This window comes from Dermochelys coriacea, chromosome 3 (genome assembly GCF_009764565.3).
Source record: "Dermochelys coriacea isolate rDerCor1 chromosome 3, rDerCor1.pri.v4, whole genome shotgun sequence".
NCBI classification, from domain to species: Eukaryota; Metazoa; Chordata; order Testudines; family Dermochelyidae; genus Dermochelys; species Dermochelys coriacea.
Genome location: NC_050070.1, coordinates 46,695,459 through 46,717,849, shown reverse-complemented (window position 1 = coordinate 46,717,849; position 22,391 = coordinate 46,695,459).

Here is a 22,391-nt window from a genome sequence, read left to right as displayed (position 1 = left end):
AATGACTTCATTGCTCGGAAGGGATGAAGATGACTGTGACATCAGCTCCTGAGTCAATGTTGAAGTCAATAGTTTTGTTGTTAGAAGACAGTTTCACTTTCCAGCCAGGTTCTCTGTTGTCACAAGTGAAGAGCCATTGTTTCTGGGATCTATGACTATCTGAAATAAAAGTCAAGTCCCTGATTGCTTTGATGCAAACAGCTGCAAAATGTCCATATTTTGTGCATTTATTACACTGTGTACCTCTTGCTGGGTATGCATCGTTTCTTGGGATATGACTTTTTCTACACATTGTAGAAGTAGGCTGGAATTTATCACTCTCAGGCTGGGAGTTCTCTCTCCTTTTCTAAAGGCTCTTGTGATAACTTTTAAATACTGAAGTATCTGTTTATAGCTTCTAAGCTATTTTCAGTTTTTTCAAGTTGCTCCTACCTTTTTTTCTGTTTGACTAGTTCAGACTGCTTTGCTTTCTGTATAGCTGTGGTTAAGTCTGTCAATTGTAGCTGCTGTGAAAGATTTTGTTTAATCTGATAACCTAATAAACCAATCTCTGATTGTTTCATGTTTTGCATCCCCCAAAATCAGTTTTCAACCAGTGTATGCAGAGCTCTCATAAAACATTCAGCATTTTTCCTTGGTTCTTAAATGCTCTGGTGAAAACAAGATCTTTCATAAACCACCTTTCTCCAAGGTATAAAGTATGAAAAAGAGTCACAAAGATTATTAGGAAAGGGTTCTGGCTGTCTTCTGTAAAGTCAAAGGATTTAAAGATATGCTCTGCCTGCTTCCCCAAAGTATAAACTAAAGATACTGTTATCTCCAGTTTCCTTGTGGAGCCTGTTTGCAATGCAAAATACTGCTTCCTGTCGGTCCATTTTGAAAGTTTGTCAAAGCTAACTCAAGTTCTCTAGGGCATTGAAAGGTGACTTGTTAATGAGATCCTGCAACCATTATTGCTGTTTGCCTTTTGTTTCTATTCTCCTCTGGCTCTAGTTTACTTCTGACACCATGTCATGTTCCCGTACCAGATGTGTTCTGGCTACAGAGCTTGCTTCTGAGCAAGAGATGTATTTACTAATAGACCCTTTAACACTCTGTCAGGTATGGCTGAGGTTTGCTTATACAGGGTTTTATACACAGTGCTACCTTGTGGCTGAACACTAATACAGTTTAGCATTCCATTACAGTACTCCAACATCTCTAATAGATATATGACTTGGCTATATGTCCCCAGAGAACATAACATTCCATTTCTCTAGTGTGCAACATTTAAAGTTGATGATTTCAGGACTGTGTGCACAAAAACTCTCACTGGGCAATTGAACAGTTTAATGCATCATTCAAAACGTTACCATCCCATATGTCTAGTATGGTAGATCATAAATAATAACAATATCTGCCCAGTAAGAAAATAGATTTCTAATATTCTTATTTGTTATATAAATTTCAAAGTTATTTTCTTGTGCTTGAAACATGGTCCAGTAAACAGGGAACTGGACTGGAAGTCAGGAGACCTAGGTTTTATTCTTGGTCCTGCCAGTGATTCATCATGTGACCTTGGGCAAGTGGCTTATTCAGTTTCACAGACTCAGATGCAGGTCAGAAGGGACTGTTATGATAATCTAGTTTGGCCTCCTGCCCTACTCAGGTTACAGAACTTCACCAATAACTTGTGGTTGAGCTACAAAATATCTTTTAGAAAGACAATCTTGATTTAAATACTTCTGGTGAAAGAAGAAGTTGTATAAAAAAATAAATAAACAGCTGCAAAAAACAAAACACTGCACCTGATTGCTACTCTGAATTTGTCTGGCTTCAGATTACAGCCACTTAATGTGTCTGTTCCTCAGTTTCCTTGTGTGAAATGTAAAACACTTTGAGTTCTATGGATGAAAAACAATAACAAGTATCAACTTTGTACATACATACAAATATTTAACTTTTCTAAAGTCTTTTACCACAGACATATTCAATGGGATGGATCTACTTGGATAATAACTATCCCCTATAGGGCACCACTGTTTTGCACCGCTGTTGGAGTCCGGCAAGACTGCCTTCTTTCACCCACGCTGTTCAATATCTACTTGGAGTGCATAATGACTGATGCCCTAGAAGATCACATATGCACAGTCAGTACTGAGGGGGCAAACAATCTCAAATCTTCGGTTCGCTGATGACATTGATGGCCTGGCAGGCACCGAAGATGAATTTGCCATCCTTGTGAAACAGTTGGATGAAACCTCCGCAAAATATGGCATGGAAATCAGTGCTGAGAAAACCAAGCTGATGACAGACAAACATGATGGGTTCAGCTCACATATCACTGTCAGTGGACAAGAGCTGGAGACAGTGAAACAGTTCAAGTATTTGGGGGCAATCATCACTGATGAAGGATCCAAGGCAGAAATTTGGGCAAGAACCGTGCAAACAGCAGCAGCAAAGCTAAAGCCAATTTGGAGGAATAAGAACATCCCTGGAATCTAAACAAACTGCTGTACACATTAATCATCTCCATTTTTCTGTATGCATGCGAGACATGGACCCTTACGGCAGAACTTGAATGGAAAATACATGTAGTAGTGATGAGATACTTCTGTAAAATCCTGGGCATCTCCTACTTCGACCATGTCACTAATGAAGAGGTCCACCACATCATCACTCAATGCGCTGGGTCATATGAAGACCTCCTGATGACTGTGAAGAAGTGCAAACTGAAGGGGTACGGCCATGTAACAAGATAAATTGGCCTATCCAAGATCATCCTCCAAATGACAGTACAGAGGAAGAGAAGAAGAGATGGATTGACAACATAAGAGTGGACCGGAATGGACTTCGTGGAGACTCAAACACTGACACACAATCATCAGGGGTGGAGACAATTTGTTGATTACTCATCAATGATGGTGCCCCAACGACCAATGAGGTTATGGGAGTGATGATGATGACAGGGCACCACAAAGCCTTTATGATTTGTTGTGATTTTGTTTTAGCTTCAGCAGATGCAGTGCTGGCCTTGCTTTAGTAGTCATTGTGGGTTCCACATCCCACCCCACAGAAGCCACACAACCAGGGGATTTATAACCAGGATCGCAAAAATGGAGGCAGTTACAGTACATTATGTAAGGATCAAACTATGTGAGGCTCTCAAATAGATGGCTCAATCGATTATTAATATCTAGATTTCAATTTCTTCAGAGCACAGACACGGTCTTACTTGTATGTGTTTTTACGTCCCCTAGCACTACAGGACCCTGAATAACAGCTCTGAGTGCTAGAACAATACTTAATTTCATTTCATTAGAGTGTAATAGTGTATTAGTAATACTTTACTTCATTTCATTAGAGTGTAAAAAGGACAATAAGGTATGGGAGGAGGAGAGGTCAGAAGGCAAAGAGAGAAAACCGGAGGAAAACCAGGCAGAGAGGTGGAATATGTGTCAGTACAGTTACAAATACTTACTTGTATGGTATTTAAAATTTGTTCACCCACATACATCCAATGGGAAACACAAACACACTTTGGAGGCCTCTGTAACTTTGAAAAATTTGGTTGCCATTTCATCTTAATCTTTCCTAATATTAGCCCCCCCCCCCACGATTCATTAGAGACCATGTAGGACTTGAACCAGTGGCCCAATGTATTCAAAAAATTAGATTTTCAGTAAAATTCTATGTGCAGAAGGCACATTATGAATTTTCATACAGTATCAGTAAGAACTACAGAGTGTTGAAATCTGTATTTAAAAGGGTTTTCAAACTCAGAAGCTGGCAGCAGAAAGTGAGAGTCCTAGTAAGTTTGATCTGAGTAGAATTCAGTTTTAAATGGATAGGAGACAGGGAATGACCAGTGGAGGCAAGAATTAAATATATAACAATCAAGACTGGCAATTAACAATAAATGGGAAAGCTCATCAACCAGCCAGTATGGCCACTCTACTGGGCTCCAACTAGTTAGGAGTTGCCCTTGAAATAAGCAGCAGAACTGGAATATAGAATGGGGAGTGCTCCTGCCTCATACTGAGAAAGCGGGACGATCAGCAAGTTATCTTAAGTGCCTATACACAAATGCAAGAAGCCTGGGATACAAGCAGGGAGAACTGGAAGTCCTGGCACAGCCAAGGAATTATGATGTGATTGGAATAAGAGACTTGGTGGGATAACTCACATGACTGGAGTACTGTCATGGATGGATATAAACTGTTCAGGAAGGACCGGCAGGGCAGAAAAGGTGGAGGAGTTGCATTCTATGTAAGACATCAGTATGATTTCTCAGAGCTCCGGTATGAAACTGCAGAAAAACCTGAGTGTCTCTGGATTTAGTTTAGAAATGTGAGCAACAAGGGTGATGTCGTGGTAGGAGTCTGCTATAGACCACCAGACCAGAGGGATGAGGTAGATGAGGCTTTCTTCCAGCAACTAACGGAAGCTACTAGATAGCAGGCCCTGGTTCTCATGGGAGACTTTAGTCACCCTGATATCTGTTGGGAGAGCAATACAACAGTGCACAGACAATCCAAGCAGTTTTTGGAAAGTGTAGGGGACAATTTCCTGGTGCAAGTGCTGGAGGAACCAACTACGGGCAGAGCTCTTCTTGACCTGGTGCTCACAAACCGGGAAGAATTAATAGGGAAAGTAAAAGTGGAGGGGAACCTGAGAGGCAGTGACCATGATATGGTCGAGTTCAGGTCCTGACACAAGGAAGAAAGGAAAGCAGCAGAATATGGACCCTGGACTTCAGAAAAGCAGACTTTGACTCCCTCAGGAAACTGATGGGCAGGATACCCTGGGAGAATAACATGAGGGGAAAAAGGAGTCCAGGAGAGCTGGCAGTATTTTAAAGAATCCTTATTGAGGTTACAGGAACAAACCAGCCTGATGTGTAGAAAGAATAGTACATATGGCAGGCAACCAGCTTGGCTTAACAGTGAAATTCTTGCTGATCTTAAACACAAAAAAGCTTACAGGAAGTGGAAGATTGGACAAATGACCAGGGAGGAGTATAAAAATATTGCTCAGGCATGCAGGAGTAAAATCAGGAAGGCCAAATCACACCTAGAGTTGCAGCTAGCAAGAGATGTTAAGCGTAACAAGAGGGTTTCTTCAGGTATGTTAGCAACCAGAAGAAAGTCAAGGAAAGTGTGGGCCCCTTTCTGAATGAGGGAGGCAACCTAGTGACAGAGGATGTGCAAAAAGCTAATGTACTCAATGCTTTTTTTGTCTCTGTCTTCACGAACAAGGTCAACTCTCGGACTACTGCACTGGGCAGCACCGCATGGGGGGGAGGCGACCAGCCCTCTGTGGAGAAAGAAGTAGTTCGGGACTATTTAGAAAAGCTGGACATGCACAAGTCCATGGGGCTGGATGCACTGCATCTGAGTGCTAAAGGAGTTGGCGGATGTGATTGCAGAGACATTGGCCATTATCTTTGAAAACTCATTGCAATCGGGGAAGGTTCCGGATGACTGGAAAAAGGCTAATGTAGTGCCCATCTTAAAAAAGGGAAGGAGGAGGATCCGGGGAACTACAGGCCAGTCAGCCTCACCTCAATCCCTGGAAAAATCATGGAGCAGGTCCTCAAGAAATCAATTCTGAAGCACTAGGAAAGTGATCAGGAACAGTCAGCATGGATTCACCAAGGGCAAGTCATGCCTGACTAATCTAATTGCCTTCTATGATGAGATAACTGGTTCTGTGGATGAGGGGAAAGCTTTTGATATGGTCTCCCACAGTATTCTTGCCAGCAAGTTATAGTAGTATGGGCTGGATGAATGGACTATAAGGTGGATAGAAACCTGGCTAGATCATCAGGCTCAAAAGGTAGTGATCAATGGCTCCATGTCTAGTTGGCAGCCGGTATCAAGCGGAGTGCCCCAAGGTCGGTCCTGGGGCCAGTTTTGTTCAATATTTTCATTAATGATCTGGAGGATGGCGTGGACTGCACCCTCAGCAAGTTTGCAGATGACACTAAACTGGAGAGAGTGGTAGATATGCTGGAGAGTAGGGATAGGATACAGAGGGACTAGACAAATTAGAGGATTGGGCCAAAAGAAATCTGATGAGGTTCAACAAGGACAAGTGCAGAGTCCTGAACTTAGGACAGAAGAATCCCATGCACTGCTACAGACTAGGGACCAACTGGCTAGGCAGCAGTTCCGGAGAAAAGGACTTAGGGGTTACAGTGGAAGAGAAGCTGGATATAAGTCAACATTGTGCCCTTGTTGCCAAGAAGGCTAATGGCATTTTGGGTTGTATAAGTAGGGGCATTGCCAGCAGATTGGGACGTGATCGTTCCTCTCTGTTCAACATTGGTGAGGCCTCATCTGGAATACTGTGTCCAGTTTTGGGCCCCACACTACAAGAAGGATGTGGAAAAATTGGAAAGCGTCCAGCGGAGGACAACAAAAATGTTTAGGGGACTGGAACACATGCGTTATGAGGAGAGGCTGACTGGGATGATTTAGTTGGGGATTGGTCCTGCATTGAGCAGGGGTTTGGACTAGATGACCTCCTGAGGTCCCTTCCAACCCTGATATTCTAAGATTCTATGAACTGTTTCCTAACAGACAATGCTCCTCTTTTTGAGTGGAAAAAAAAAAGTGAGTCTGTATTAAGTGCATGTTCTCATGTTCTTGGGGAGATGATTGGGGAGCTCAAAGAGCAGTTTAAGTTATGAGTGAAAAATCAGAAAGTGTGTTATAGGAAGCATTGTTGGCAGAAGCACAGCAAATTGAGACCTTGGAGGCAATAGATGTGGAGGATTAGGGAAGTAGGTGGTATCAGTGAAAACTGGAAGCAGCAGGTAGAGCAGAAAGGAAACTTGTTTGGAGGTATTCCAAGGAGACAGCTGCAAACAAAAATTTGAGCTTGGGTCTTTGAGCTGAGTAGTAATATTATTTATGACTATTTGAGTGGCTGCAGGTGTTCATGAAACTGTCAGTGAACCCCACAAATTTTAGATTAAGTGCTTAATCATTTGAAGATTTATTATGAGAAGGGGAGGATTATGTACCTTTGTGGGATGCTAACTACAGCTGTGTAGCTCCTGTAGGAGACATGCTGCTGGAGGAGCAATGTAGACAACTGGGCCTTCTAGAGTGGCATTTTTTTTTCCCAATGTGCACGTAGACCGGCAGCCGATTGCTTGCGGACCTGCACTAGTCCGCAGACCATCACTTTGAATAGCACCGCTCTAGAGGACCAAGAGATTCCTTTTCCAAGGGTCACTGGGATTGAAGAATTTGAAGGCTGCTGTCCTTATCTTCTCAGAGTTCCGCAGAGGTGGTAATTTGACAGAATCTCTGCAAATTGAACCTCAGTTTCCTGACTCTGCTAATTTCTTCCCATGGATTGTCCACAAAAAAATACAATTTGGATTTAAAGTGATATTAGAGTAAAAACTTTTCATTGCCAAATAAATCAATATGGTGAATGTGAATGGAATGAGGAAAAAAAGATGAGACATCGGTTACCAGTCAATGCTATTAACAAAGTCTCTATTATACCATAGAAAACAGTGAACCCAGACTACTGTGTTTAATTGTGAGGCTGCCATAATAAGGCTAGGTGAACCCTAGAAGTATGGGAAAGCAGACAGGTTTAGCAAGTTTTGCTGCTGTCTCAACATCCCTGAGGTAAGCATGGACAATACTGGGCTTGCCCTACTCTGATTTCATTGCAGTTACAAAAGAAATGTAAAGAGACTGGCTTTCCTGTGGAGGGAAGAGTGGGGGGGGGGAGGGAAACAAACACCTGCCCACACAGTTATTCATCTAGAGAAGCCTCCAGCAAGTCTCTTACTTAATTTATACAAATGAGCAATTGCCCAAGGGAATCATGGTAGAAAGCTGTCCCAAAGTTCCTTTCCTGCCTTTTGGAATGAACTCAGGCAGAAGACCGATATCAGTTATTTATTCACTTATTTGGTTCAGGATTTTCCACATCAACAAGATTATTATGTCTACGTGCTCTGAGGACGAGATAGCTATACACAGGTCAAACCTATTTGTTCCCTGCCCTCCACCCCTAAAATGTGAAGTAAATTAACAGTTTGGGATTTATTGCCAGTCAAGATTTTTTTTTATGCATTTTCTCACATAGGAACAAAGTCTAAAAAAGACAGTTTAATGAAGTCTTCATATATCTGTTACATATATAGCAAGGGTGGCCAAACCACAGCTCACGAGCCACATATGGTTCTTTTGCAATTAAAGTGCAGCTCATGGACCCTTTTCTCATACTCCACCTACCCGACTGAGGGGTGGAGCTCAGGGCCTCTGCCCTGTGGCAGCGTGGTGGGGCTAAGGGCTTCAGTGGGGAGGTAGGTCTCAAGGCTTCAGCCCCATGGGGCGCACCTGCCAGGGCATGGGGCTTCAGCAGGAGAGGGGCTGAAGCCCTGCGCCCCGGCTCTCGAACTTCTGAAGATTGTCATATGTGGCTTAGAGGGTCAGTAAGTTTGGCCACTCCTGATATATAGCTTATGCAGTGACAGGCCGACTAGGTTCAGCTGGTATGCAAAACGGGCTCTATATAGTGGATTGTCATAGAGGTTTGTGGATAGAATATTCCCCGCATCCAGCCAACAGACTAATAGTAAAGTTGAGCATCCCCTTCACCCCTCTATTATGCAGGAGAAATTGGCTGGTGGATCACTAAGCCCCATCCACATAGTCACAGAGCCCCTGCTGAGCTGAGTGAAAGGGATGCAAACACCTTTTATGGAGAATTTTTTCCTCTACTCCTATCCCCATGTACCAGAGCCACTCCACGGTTTTAATGCTCTGCAGGCTATGCATGTACAGGAAGGAGTGGGGCAGGATTGGTGCCTATACTGGTCATTTTAAAGACTCCATTGTCATCTTTTTAAGGGTTACCACTGAATGTTTTGAAGACATCCATAAAGAAATTGATTTGAAAATCAAAGTTGTTTCAAAATCAGTTTTCCTTCCCTAATATTTTGGGAATTTTTGTACCAGCTTTGTTTTTTTGCACAATGTAGAAAATTTTAAATGGCTATGAAAAACAAATTATTTAAAGGCACTGCGTATTAGGTAATACTGCAAAGAACAGTGTTTTTGAGCACAAATATGTTGCTTGCATGTCTTCTCAAATAATGCCATTGTTCTGTAACTTTCATAAAGTCTCACTGTTATATTAAGTATCAGAGGGGTAGCCGTGTTAGTCTGGATCTGTAAAAGCGACAAAGAGTCCTGTGGCACCTTACAGACTGACAGACGTATTGGAGCATAAGCTTTCGCGGGTGATCATCAGATGCATCTGACTAAGTGGGTATTCACCCATGAAAGCTTATGCTCCAATACGTCTGTTAGTCTATAAGGTGCCACAGGACTCTTTGCCGCTTTTACTATTATTAGTTGCTTTTTTTTTTTTATTTCATTGGGTTTCTGAATTTTACTATGCATGCATTTCAATGGAATATGGTCTAGAAACTACATTATATACAAGAGTTGCACACTGTACAATAGTTTAGATAATTTAATATCAGTGGTGTAGCCTACTGATCATTCTATTAAAAATATACAAGCCCCAGAAGGTCATTAATGGTGGATCTTCAGCAGACAATTCTGTGGATAGGCCAATTTTGAAACACAAGCTAAATATAATTAAATCCTACAGCTTAACAGTGAAGGTTGTGCAAATATCCAAGGTGCTCAGTCTCTCTGCAACTTCTACTTTGGGGGACATCAGTTTTAGTCCATGATTGCTCCTTGTCTTTCAGCTTTCAAAAGCTCATTGTTTCACATGCCATTCCTTTAAATTATCAATAACAAACATTCAAAAATACGGTTTTAGGGAAATTACTCTGAAAAAAAACCTAAAAAAATATTTGAGTGATATGCTTTCTAAAGCATTTTAGGACAGCTCACAGAACTTAATAGAAGAATTATGATTTAGAATTCTTTTGGAGAGGTTATTCTCTATGAAGCTTAACAGGATTTTTCCATTAAATTTTGTATTGTTAAAATAGCTTCCCTCCCCAGCCAGAATTAGAAGATATAAAATGAAATCCAAGGAGAGAATGATGGTTACTTGCTACATTGAGATTCCATTCCAGGCTGGCAAACACAACAGCCAATACCACACAGTATTGTTGCTGACCCTGAAGTAAGCTAAAACACTAGTGTGATTTCTTTAAATCCACTGGCTAAATTCTACTTTTGGTAAGATTATATGGGTAGAAATACTAGACAAGTGCTAAATTTTACCTGTCGTACTATGTAGCTTTCCTTCATGGCTATGGGAGAGGTTACCACATGCACACTAAGGAAAGACATAATATGTTTGAACAGTAGCTTGCCCAGCTACCTTGGCTTAGGATGCCTTGTTCTGTTTGTTGCATACAGAAAAGGCTATACTGCATCTACACCACTGAAGCATAGACACTTGCTACAGTGATAGATGGGGTTTTTCCACTGCTGAAGTAATCCATTCCTTCAAAAGACAGTAGCTAGGCTGACTGAAAAATTCTTCCGTCAACCTAGCAGCGTCCATACTGTTAGGTCAGCTTACCTACATCTCTCAGGGAGGGGGGAGGGGAGTGAATTTTTCACACCCCAAGCAATGTAGTCAGGTCAACTTAAGTTTTAGGTGCAGACCAGATCTCCGTTATATTCAAATCTCCCAGAAGGTTATCCCACCTGGGACTAGCAGCATGTAAGACAACTGTTCAGAGCCATTAGAATTACATCAGATAAACCAGAAGGGGCTTTTATGCCCCTCTTGGCTCCTAACCATAGAGACTATAGAGGACTGAATACCAGGAGTGCTGTGTGTGGGTCTTTTGCTCTCATTTGCTTCTGACCAGAGAGCCTGGAGGACTGAATACCAGAGGGGATGCTGTAGGTGTCTTTATGTCCCTGTTGGCTCCTAACCATAGAGATCCTGGAGGACTGAATGTCAGAGCAGGTGCTGCCCGCATCTGCTTCTATCTATACAGATTGGGGAAGGACTGAATGCCAGAGTGGGTGCTGTAGAGTTTTTATGCCTCTGCCGACACCTAACCATAGAGATGTTGGAGGACTGACTACGGTGGGGGGGATGTCTGTGTTGGGGTCCTTACCCCTACCCATTATCTGTTCTGAATCACAGAGATCCTAGAGGACTTACCCCCACTAGGGCTGCTCTGGACTCCCTTTCTCCCTCTTGTCTGCTCCCAATTGCGCGGAGGTGGGTACCAACCCTGATTTTCTATAAAGATTTCTATTTCCCTAAAGAAAAAAATAGAAGAAAAATTTAAAAATAAAAGGATGATTTAGTTGGGGATTGGTCCTGCTTTGAGCAGGGGGTTGGACTAGATGACCTCCTGAGGTCTCTTCTAGCCCTGATATTCTATAATTCCCTGGTGCATGTATCATTTCTCCTGTGCTGGACTCTCTCTCTCAAGGCATGTCATCAGCTCTCTCTCCACAAGTTTCTTTCCTAAACCAAGCCGTAAGGACTACACCATTTAAGCAGCATACACCATATATCACATGAAGAATAGGTGAGTGATATGCCTTTAAGTGTATTGAAATATATAATCAATACACTGAAAGGCATATCACTCACCTATTCTTCATCTGTCATGCCACCTAGGGTGTGACTGTCACGCTAGTTCTGGCTTGCACAAGCCAAGAACTGAAGACATAACTTTCACTTAGTTGATATGCCATATGCCACTAAATACTGCACTCTTCTCAAAATACCTGCAAACAAGTGAATTGGAACAATGATTGAATAAGGGATCTTCACACAGTGGAAGATATCAGATGATGAGTGCACCAATACCAGAACTCAGATATATCAAAAGGACACATACCCACACTCTTTTATGGCTGGGGTAAGGGAATCTGAGTTTCCTTTTCACAGTCAAGGGATATGACACTGTCATTGGGCATGCTCACCCACTGCCGAGATAGTATGGCATTATAGATACTCACTGCCTCAATGTCACTTTTCAAGAAGCCAGTAACTCTTTTTCAGACCCTCTTGACATTCAACTCAATAATACCTTCCTTGGGATTGGTGTATTGTAAAACTCATTCAAAGTCCAAAACAAACAAAAGGTGTGTCTGGCTATCAGAGTTCCTCTAAAACCTGATCTCTGTTCTCAGTCCACTCAGCTTCTATATATCTTCTTACAGCAGGAGCCTCAGCTTGCCTCCTGGATCTAGGAATTCAAGCAATTGGTATCACTTTCCTTACCAGGAATCCCCAACTCTCCTCCTGGAGCTAGGCTGCAATTCAACCCACTGAAGGGCCATAGTCAGCTTCTCCATCAGCTGCCCCATTTGATATCTGCCTGCTGTGAGGGAGGAGGCAGCTCTTATGCTGGCCCTCTTCTCCCAGCTCATCCTCCCCTTGGTTGGGTGAGAGGGGAGCATTGCCCTACCCTCTCTGGAAGGCTCCTGGCTGCAGGCCCTTAAAAAAAACAAAAACAAAAAACCACAGAAATGGAATTTCCTTCCAAGCCCTGCTTATTCCCACAACTGCTTCCTCTCTCCCAAAATCTCCCAGATTGTCTTTAATGTCTTAAGATATGTCTTTAATTAGACCTTTCAACTCTTAAGAATCCATGCCAGGTGACATCTGGACTGACCATAAGGAGCTGACCTCCCTATCAGAAACCCCCTGTTAAGTCCTTACATAAGTACAAAAGAATGACAGACAAGGGAGTCAGCTACTCTCTTCTGGAGCACAAGGCAGCTTATAAGGGGGTAGAGAGTAGATGTGGTCATGCTCCTGAGTTCTTCGCACTACACACACACTCCAGCCAGCAGAGCTGCATGGTGAGAGAGCATGCCCATGTCCTGAGAATAATCACTGCTCACTGTCAGTGCCTGCTGGGTCATAAGCTACCTCACAAGAGGCAGGAAGAAGGTGGTGCATGATCCTATGCTCTCCCTCAACTGGCTAACAGAGAGAAGGGTTGATTCTTGGAAGGGCAGACCCAGTAGCTGTGCTCTCCAGGAGCTCTGGAAGGCATTGTGCATTTCTGGGGCAGAGCTTCTCAGAGCTCTCATGGGGTCAATGAGATATGACACTGACTCTGTTCTCAAAACTATTCTATGACACACTGTCCATACATGGAGTATTGTGTTCCCCTTTCGAAACCCATACTCTTGAACCAAGATTTATGTGTATGACTGAGAGCTCTATCAAAATGCTGTGTGTAAATGCCATTTCTCTCTCAATTCAGCAGTGAGCTGAATGGGTGGGGCTCTGCTAATGAGAACTTCTGATGCAGTGGCAGCAACATAAGCTTTTCTATTTCCACTGGGTGATTTAGTTCAGCAAGCAACAGATTCCGTGTTCCAAGGAGAATAATCATCAGGCTTTTGGGTGTAGTCCCTTTGTCTAAATACTGATTAAAGCCAACAGCTGCAGGCACAAGGAGTGCCCTATATCCTTTGAAAATGATCATATTAACCACAGTTTTCTTAGGAAAAACTGGGAACACCTGAATGGTAGGAATTAAGTGATGACTGTTCACACAGCAGAAACACTAGGGAATTCACACCGAGAAGCTGGGGGCAAAGAAAGGGCCAGTTATAGAAAATGCTTCAATGTACCAAGTACTAACAGTAAGTGTAAGCAGGGGAATAGTCCCGCTATTGTGGGGAACTTTCCTGGCTTCTACACTACCCCGGTGAAGTGGGCTAGCAAAAGGATCTGAGTCCTTACTCCCACTTCCTTTACCCAGTGGCCTCCCTGCCCTTGAGGACTCCCCTTCCACTCTCCTGTCTGGCAGAGTCCTCGTAACCCCAACAAGGCTGGGCCCAGGATTCCTGGGGGGCTCAACCCCCAATCCTGCTGTGGTCACCTAGGACAGGGGCTAGGGTATCCCCACTCCGGGGTACTCTCTCTGCACTGGGCACTTCTCTGACCCACTGATCGTTACACATACAATTTAAAGCAAATGCAAGTTATTTAATCAACAATTAATTTTAAAAAGAATAAGGAATAATGGGAAAGGTTAAAGGAAACACATCAACCCGCTCTGTGGCAGGGAACATCACAAACAGTGTCTCTGGAATGTCAGGGCAGTTCACAGTCTGTTCCTTGTAAGTCCCAGGCCTTCTTCTCAGGCCCTGGCTGTACTGCAGGGATGCTGTGGGTTGGACACTTGCTCTGGTGGTGGCCACATGCTCTCAGGCTCTAGGTGGCAGGGCCTTTCTTCCCAGTGTCGTCCCCGCTCTGTTGGGGTTACGATCCAAGCCTGGCCTGCAGAGCCTTTTGGCTGCGGCATCTCCCTGTGCTGGGCCCGCTGCCCAGGGTCCTCCCTCGCTCTCCCCCAGCTGCTCACGACACCCGGCTCCAGACTGCTCCAACCCCAGCCCCAGCTCCACCACTTTGTCTCACCTCCAGCCCCACTCTGTCTCAGCACGGCTGCTGCTCTGCCTCCAGCTCCCTGGGCTGCTTCTCTGGCCCCTCTGGCTCTGGTTACTACAGCTCTGCTCCCAAGACAGGTCTGCTTTCTCTGGGCTGTGCCTCTGGCTTTGGGGCTGCAACTCTGCTCCCAGCACAGGGTCTGCTTTCTCTGGGCTGCTTTTCTGGTCCCTCTGGCTCTGGCACAGCTCTGCTCCCCAGCTCAGCTTGGGCCCCTGTTTTCTCCTTAGCTTGGCCCCACTCTGTCTGACCCACGCAATTCCAGCTCACATGGAGGACGGGACCTCCCTGGCCTCCTGACTCCCTGATTAGCCTGCCCTGTCATTCAGGCTGATCTGGAACATTGGCCTCTCCCCATTGTTCCTGGGGACTGACAGTCCCAGGGTCCTGATTTCCCATCAACCCTTCCCCCTTTAGTACTGGGAGCTAACAACTAAAACACCCCCAACTGAATGTTAGTAAGGGGGCAACGGTCCCCTTACATAAGCATTGCTATGAGCTTTTCCTCAAAGGAATTTGAGTTCTGGGGAATTCAAGTCCGTATAGTTTTTGCAGACTCCCTGCTATTACTAACCTCATAATAAGCAGTAAGACTAAAAGCTGCTACAATGCAGTATATTAATGGGCAGGGAAGGGAGAGACTGAGGGTAGAGATGAAAGATCACTTTTTTAAAAGAGGGAGAATGGAATGTATTGCTTCTTGAAAGTGGTGGCCTGGCAGTCCTGAAGACTAAAGCCCTCTCTTTCCACAGATGTTTAGAAGCAGCAGTATAAGCTTTCCCACTTCAATCCTGGGATGAGATCCTGAACCCAGTGAAGTTGATGGCAAAACTCCTACTGATTTCATTAGGACCAGGATTTCACCCCTGATCTGCAAGAAGCACCTTTAAAGGGAAAGGCTGTAGCTGCTCTCCATGCTTAATTAGTCCTTGGCTTCTCTGCCAGCCCGGGCTGTTGTGCCTGACAGTGAAATTAGTCAGGAAGGGAAATTTTGCAAGTTCAAAACAAAAAGGAATGCTTTCATTTTCTATTTATTTAATTCACTTCCACCCTTTACTACTTTTCCTGTTTATTAACTGGTTATTTTCAATTAATTGTAATAGAAATCTTTGACAGGGCTGGCTTCTGCTGCCATTGAAAAGCAGTTGCAAAACTCGCTATCATTTCAATGATGCCATCTCGGTCCCTTGATGTAGGGCCTGATTCTCAGAGATGCTTAGTGACCTCATCTGCCCCAGCTTCAGTGAGAGTGTTTGCATTGGGCTGCAGCATTTGGTTATGATGATGCAACATTGGGCTACTAAAGACAAACTGCCACCCAGGTGCCTCCGTACAATGTCTATAGCTCGACTAATATACAGCAATTTGAACGACAACAATCTGCAAGATAATTTATTTGCACAGATAAATGAGTGTTGTAAAATACAGTCTTTGTTCTGTAATAAGCCATATGGCAATCAGTTATTCCACCCACCCAAGTTAAAAGGTGGAGTTGGATTATAAATTTAAAGTGACTGTCAAATGACTCACGTATAGAGATATATACAGACAACAGCTATTATTTTAGTGTAAAAAAATTTTGTGAATGCATTCAGAGAAATGAGCAAGCAATAGATGGACATAAGGCTATGAAACTGCATAAATAGATCACATAAGGCTGAGTAAAGTTTCTGAATGCCAAATGGATATGCCACTAGTACAGATGAACACAGCCCACACACCTCTATTTCTGAAAATATACCAGATACAATACAGTTAATAAAACTGACTGAACAGTGTCATTCATAGTCTCAGGGAAAATAATTGCTTGCTTTCTATCTACAAGCACCCTTGCCTCACTGTGCAACTTGTACTATTAATGAGGTAGGGCTCCACAGGAGCAAGGGAAAAGAAACAGTTAAGCCACTCACCGCCCCATCAACATTTCACTGATTTCCTCTACTGAAGCCAGTTACTTATTACCCCATCTGGATATGAAAAAGGTTGGAAGGACTCTCTAGATAGGAATTAGTGTGTTAGTTGAGCAGTCCTGAGGTAGGCCCCCAAGCCCTGAGAGAAGGCTTGAGATGAACTTTGTTTCATTACTACCAATTTGTGTTAATAAAACCAACCTCCAGGAAGGGGATGAATCTGATCTGTACACAGTGTGTAGATGGTGTCTGAGAGCAGGGATGAGAAATGTACCTGTTTGTGGACATTTATATGGATAATCAGAATATCAGCAGCAGTTTTACTAGCTTAGATCAAAAAAAGCCAAGCTGCTGCCTCTTGATATAAGTCAACTAATTAATGCTTAAAGTAGCAAAAGCTTCCCCTTAGCCATGTTATTTCATAAATTGCCTATTATGGGCTTTTATACTTTCCTTTGAAGTTTCTAGCACAGTTAGTATTAGTGACAGGACAATTCAGTCTGGCAATTCTTACATTATTCCAGTATGGAAAAGGAGAACAATAAATGGATAGACCGTAGGTCTCGAGAAATTTTTCCCTAGCAGCCCTAAGGCTTGAAATCAGGGAATAGTAAATCTCTCACTGTGGTTGCACATTAGCATTCAGCTGTTATGGTAATGCGGGCCATATAAGCCCAGAGATCAGATGAAGCCAGAGGATGAGGTAGAATGTAACATTGTGCTAATAGGGCATTCTCTCAACTCCATACCTGTTGTTCTGAGGGCTCCCCTAGTTACTGGAGTCCATACTTCCCCTCCCTCTCATAAATATTGTTTGGCTTTTAAAGAAGAAAAAAATTGCCTGCTCCCAATTCTTTTCTTCCTGGTTGACCCCTTGAATGAATTTATGAGATTCTGATGATTTTGATCTGAAGCCCTTTAAACAAGTCTTCCTTGGATGACTGAACGTCAGCCAGTCAAGGGAAGGCAGAGGCAGTTATTTCCTAAGGTAGTATGGCAGGACTGCTATCAAGGGGCTTCCTTATATGTGTCTGCTATGTGTGTGTTACGTGGGGGAGGGGGGAGATGCCATTGTCACATCCCCTCCCCATACGGATCAGCACCCCTGAGAGAGCGAGGAAGACTTACAAGGGCAATTGAGGACCTATGTGCTGAGATGGAGCGGAGAAATCAGGAGCAGTCAAAGTTCCTGAGAGGAAAAGAGGAGTGGGCTCTGCAGCAGGAGGAGAGGCTTTAGGACCTGTTCCTGGAGGAGAAATGGCATCAAGAATGGGAACACACCCTTATGGAATGGCTAACTGGATTGATGTCTGACAAAGTGCAGTGTCCACCTGCTGCTAAGGCCCCAGGACAAGCTCATCTGCCACCTCCTCCATCAGCAGACCAGGATGCTGCTATGCCTTCAGTTCTGTGTCCAAACAACACTCTCACTGGGCAGGAGGGCAACACTGGGCCAGCTGAAGTGCAAGGACACCCACAATAACCAGCCCCCATAGCCCCTTTTTGGAGAAACCCCAGTGTGGCTCCAAGAGTTATCCTGCCTCACCATTCCCCACAGCTGAGTAGGAGAAATGTTCAAAGAAATTAAACTTTGGGAACAATTCTCAGATGATATTTTTGTGTTTTGAGAACTATTGTGATAAGCGGGCCTATAAATTTACTCTATTTGTGAGCTCAACCGCAAAAAGTATGTGAAAGTTCATAAGACGTCACAATAACCTATAAGAAAAAAATGTTGATGGGGAAAATGTATGAAGGGGAGACAAAAAGACTAAATTAGTCCAAATGAAAAGGCTTACTGCTCTGACTCAAGTGTTGTGTTAATGTCATGCCTGGCAAACAAGAAAAGAATAGAACCAGCAATCAGTGACCAACAATTGAAATGTCAGAAACTAGCCTAGTTGGTGGACAAAATAATAAGGGAATAGTCTGTTTCACTCATCTTTCTCTTTGAGGGTCCTTGAAGAGACTTTGGAGTGAAAAATTGGCTACTGGAGCAAGCTTCACTATAATGGCTGCCATCCCCTCCATCTCATGGGACCACAGGCCTTCATCATCCTGATCCTGAGTGATGTACTGACTTGGCTGGGCCAGAGAGAGGAACCCAAATGATGTAATCACCTCTACTGGATCCTGCTGAATCACAAACACCATCAGGGATGAAATGGGATCAGACTTTAACAACAACAGCTCCCAGCCCATCTCAACTAACTTCTTCTCTTTTCCCCACAAGGACAGTTATTATCATTCTGATACCATTTAAGAGCCTGTAAAACAAGCAGACAAGAGAGTTTTTACTTCTAAAAACTTTTCAGCTAATGCAAAAGGGAACAAGGGATGTTGTTAAAGTAAAAGAGAAGATGTTAGTTACATTTCAAATGCTTTAACCATTTTTCTTCTTTTCTGTATTTTTAATAAAAGGTTTAAAAGATTTTTAATGGTGTGTTTGCCATAATATTAAGCAGGCTGAGGTCTCTGTATACCAAACCCTGAACCTTGTAGAACACTGTTCAATGTAGATCATTACTGGGTTAGGTTGAAGCCTTTGGCCTACATATTCTATTTAAATAAAACAGAACTGTTATGTTATTTTGTTTCTAAACTCTTGACTTCTGACATTTCATAGAAAACTATACTTGGGAAATTGTTTTTTTTTTTTTTTAATATGTTGCTTGGAGAAATGATTTGCTGCCACTCGCATATCTGCAGTATTGTGTGTTTGTGTTTTATTGTAATGTCTTAAACCTGTTAAGATTGAGTTACACACACAAGTTTTTGTAATTTCATGGGTTGTGTGGTTTTTTATTTTATAAAGAAAATATGAACATTTATCTATCTGTGACCATCACAGACCCCAGTTGCTGACAAGCGCGATTGAACCTGGGACTTCTTGAGCTTAGTGCATGAGCCTCTACTGCATGAGCTAAAAGCCACGTGCTCCCTAGCTAAGGCTATAGCAAACTCATTAATCTCGAAGTGGTCTCTGCCACTAGACGGGACAGAACACCACACCCAGGGGGAGAGGGGGTTACACATCTACCTCCCAGTTTCAGTAAAATTTAAAATGTATTTCACTGTGTGTGTCTTTTCTCTCCAATACATGGTGAACTGAAAGCATGTTCTTCATTGCATCATTAAACCAAAGGTTTTTACCCCATGTTATTGCATGGTGTACAAAATTTTGCTGGGATGGCTGTGGAAATCTTTTAAAATCTCATGCAAAGTTCAAAAATATCACAAGTCTTAGTGACATACGTCAAGGATGTGGAAAGTTGTGTATGTTCTCCATGTTGGAATACATTTGTTACTTTTCCAACACAGCTGATGATCTCCACAGAATCAGCAAAGGACAGATATCAGTTTTACTTAATTCTTTTATTACAGATGTTGAATGTTTAAAAATGAACAAACGGAAACCCCCCACCACCACATGGAACGTATTAGTGTAATCCACCTTTCAGCATGGGCTTAGTACCAGAATGATGTGTGAACAGGAGAGGGGTACCTCCCAGTCTTTGGACAAGTTCCAAGGTTTCTGTCACCTGGGCTCATTTCATGATACTGCTGGTAGGAGTCTGAGTCCTCCTCCTGGTATGCAAAAAATAAAGCTACTTGGTGGTGCCTCCAATGAGACAAAGGCTAGGGCCCACACAGAACTCACAAATAATTCAAACCTACATGGGTAAACAAATTAAAAACAATAACTATGACCTTTATGTGAAGATTAGATTAAAGAGAAATATGCAATCAATACAAATATTAAATTATTAATATGATCAGAGATGCTAATAATACTTTTTAATTATTAAAAGCTCTGCTGGCAAGCACACTAGGTCACATAACCACACACTCTTCCACTGTTCCTATCCAAAGGGGTGACTCCCCTCTCAGGGGGTGACTCCCCTCTCAGTTCCATCTGTTCACCAGGTCTCAGATACCCAGATGATGCACATGGAGACTTGTTGCAAGCCTGTAAGGAGATCCTGTTAGAAACCCACTTTATTGTAGTGGGAACTGGCAGTGCAGGTCTTGATGATCCAGGTAGATGAAAGCCCTTTCATAGATGCATATCCAGATGGGGTAATTAGTAACTGGCTTCAGTGAATGCAATGAGGTTCTCTATCCAACCCATTAACCTATCTAACTATAAGACAGGATAGTCACTCAGGTTCATTTTCTGGCAGTGTGGTCAGATTGGTGCAGGCAAGCACGTCCTCCCTGGGTATAGTTGCCACCTTTCTCATGGCTGGTAACCAGACTGCCAAGGCCCTGCCCCTGCTCCTCCTCTTCCCCACAAAGCCCAGCACCTGCTCCACCTCTTCCCTTGAGGCCCTGTCCCTGTTTTTCTTCTCTTGATGCCCCACCCCTTCTGTCTCTTCCCCCAGACCCCACCCCCTTCTCTGTCTCTTCCCCCATATTTAAAAAAAAAATGGACATCAGGGCTTGTCAAATGGCAACCAGACACACAAGCCTCAAATCAGATTGTCCAGATGAAACCTGGATGGGTGGCAACCCTATCCCTGGGGATTGCTGGAGAGGGCTAACCATCCCCTCCCTTCTGGAATGATGCTGACAGGCTTTAATGCTTGGAACCCACAGGTTCAGCTGCAAGCAGTTTGGGTCTCTGGATCCAAAATCCCAGATATAGTGAGGGCTGTTGCAGGGCAAGCAGGATGCAGGCAGTGGCAGGAAGCCAGGCTGTCTCCTCCTGTTGCTGGCAGACTGGTGGTAGGAAGAGCGGATTGTCTCTTCCTAAGGCTTTTCTGCAGGTTGAGGATACAGACAGGCGAGTTGCTGGCCCTGTAAGTGCGGTGCTGGCAGGCTTCAGGGAGACCTTCTTTCCTTCCTCTCCCCAGCTGGTCTCTGCCACGTGGAGGGAAAACTGGGCTATTCATAGCCTTCCCTTCTGCTTTCCCAGGCCCCTGGAGCTCTGCCCAGGATCAGAGACTGCTTGCAGTGCTGCCTGACTGTTCTCTGTCCTCTGTCTGGCTGCTAGTGACTTCTGTTATTTCCCTTCCTCCCATTGGTAAGGGAGGAGGGTTGCCAGGGTGACTGGGAAGATTGTATCCCCCTCCCCTTCTCTCCTGCTCCTGGGGGAAGTCAACAGTGTGCAATGACTGGGGAGTGGGAAGTCAGAGTAGAGGGTCAAAACCAAAGATAGTCCCAGGTACCAGGCTGAAGGTCAGAGACGGAGATGGAATCAGGTGCCAGGCAGGGGTCACTGCTGGAGACAGCATCAGTGGTAAGGCTAAGGGCAGGGGCCTGGATAGGCAGGACAGCAGAAACTGGGAGTAGACTGTGTCTGGGATGGGAGGACAGGAATCAGGAACAGGCAGAAAAGCAGGAACCATGAGCAGGCAGGAATGCAGAGTTCAGGTGTCCGGTAAACAGGAATGGTCCATAGTCTCATCCACCCAAGGATTTCTCTAGTTGCTCAGACACCTTCCTGTTGTTATTTCCTCGTTGATATGGTTCTCCTTAGCCAATCAGGGGGGCTGGATGTTTCCCCCCACCAGGAGCTTTGGGGGCAGGGTGAGCTAGCCCTTCCCTAGACCCTCCATAGTTACTCACACAAGCTGCTAGGTGGCAGTCATGGCCTGAGTGCTGCCTGAGGACCCGTGGCCATAGAATCATAAAATATCAGGGCTGGAAGGGACCTCAGGAGGTCATCTAGTCCAACCCCCTGCTCAAAGCAGGACCAACCTCAACTAAATCATCCCAGCCAGGGCTTTGTCAAGCTAAGCCTTAAAAACCTCTAAGGATGGAGATTCCACTACTTCCCTAGGTAACCCATTCCAGTGCTTCGCCACCCTTCTAGCAAAATAGTGTTTCCTAATATTCAATCTAGACCTCCCCCACTGCAACTTGAGACCATTGCTCCTTGTTCTGTCATCTGCCTCCACTGAGAACAGCCTAGCTCATTCCTCTTTGGAACCATCCTTCAGGTAGTTGAAGGTTGCTATCAAATCCCCCCTCACTCTTCTTTCCCTCACCACAGTACAGAACTTTGTCATGGACCCATGGGGCCCAAAGGGTGTGTCCCTTTCCTAAGGCAGCAGGGCTACATTAGGAATCCCACTCTCCTATACTATCCCC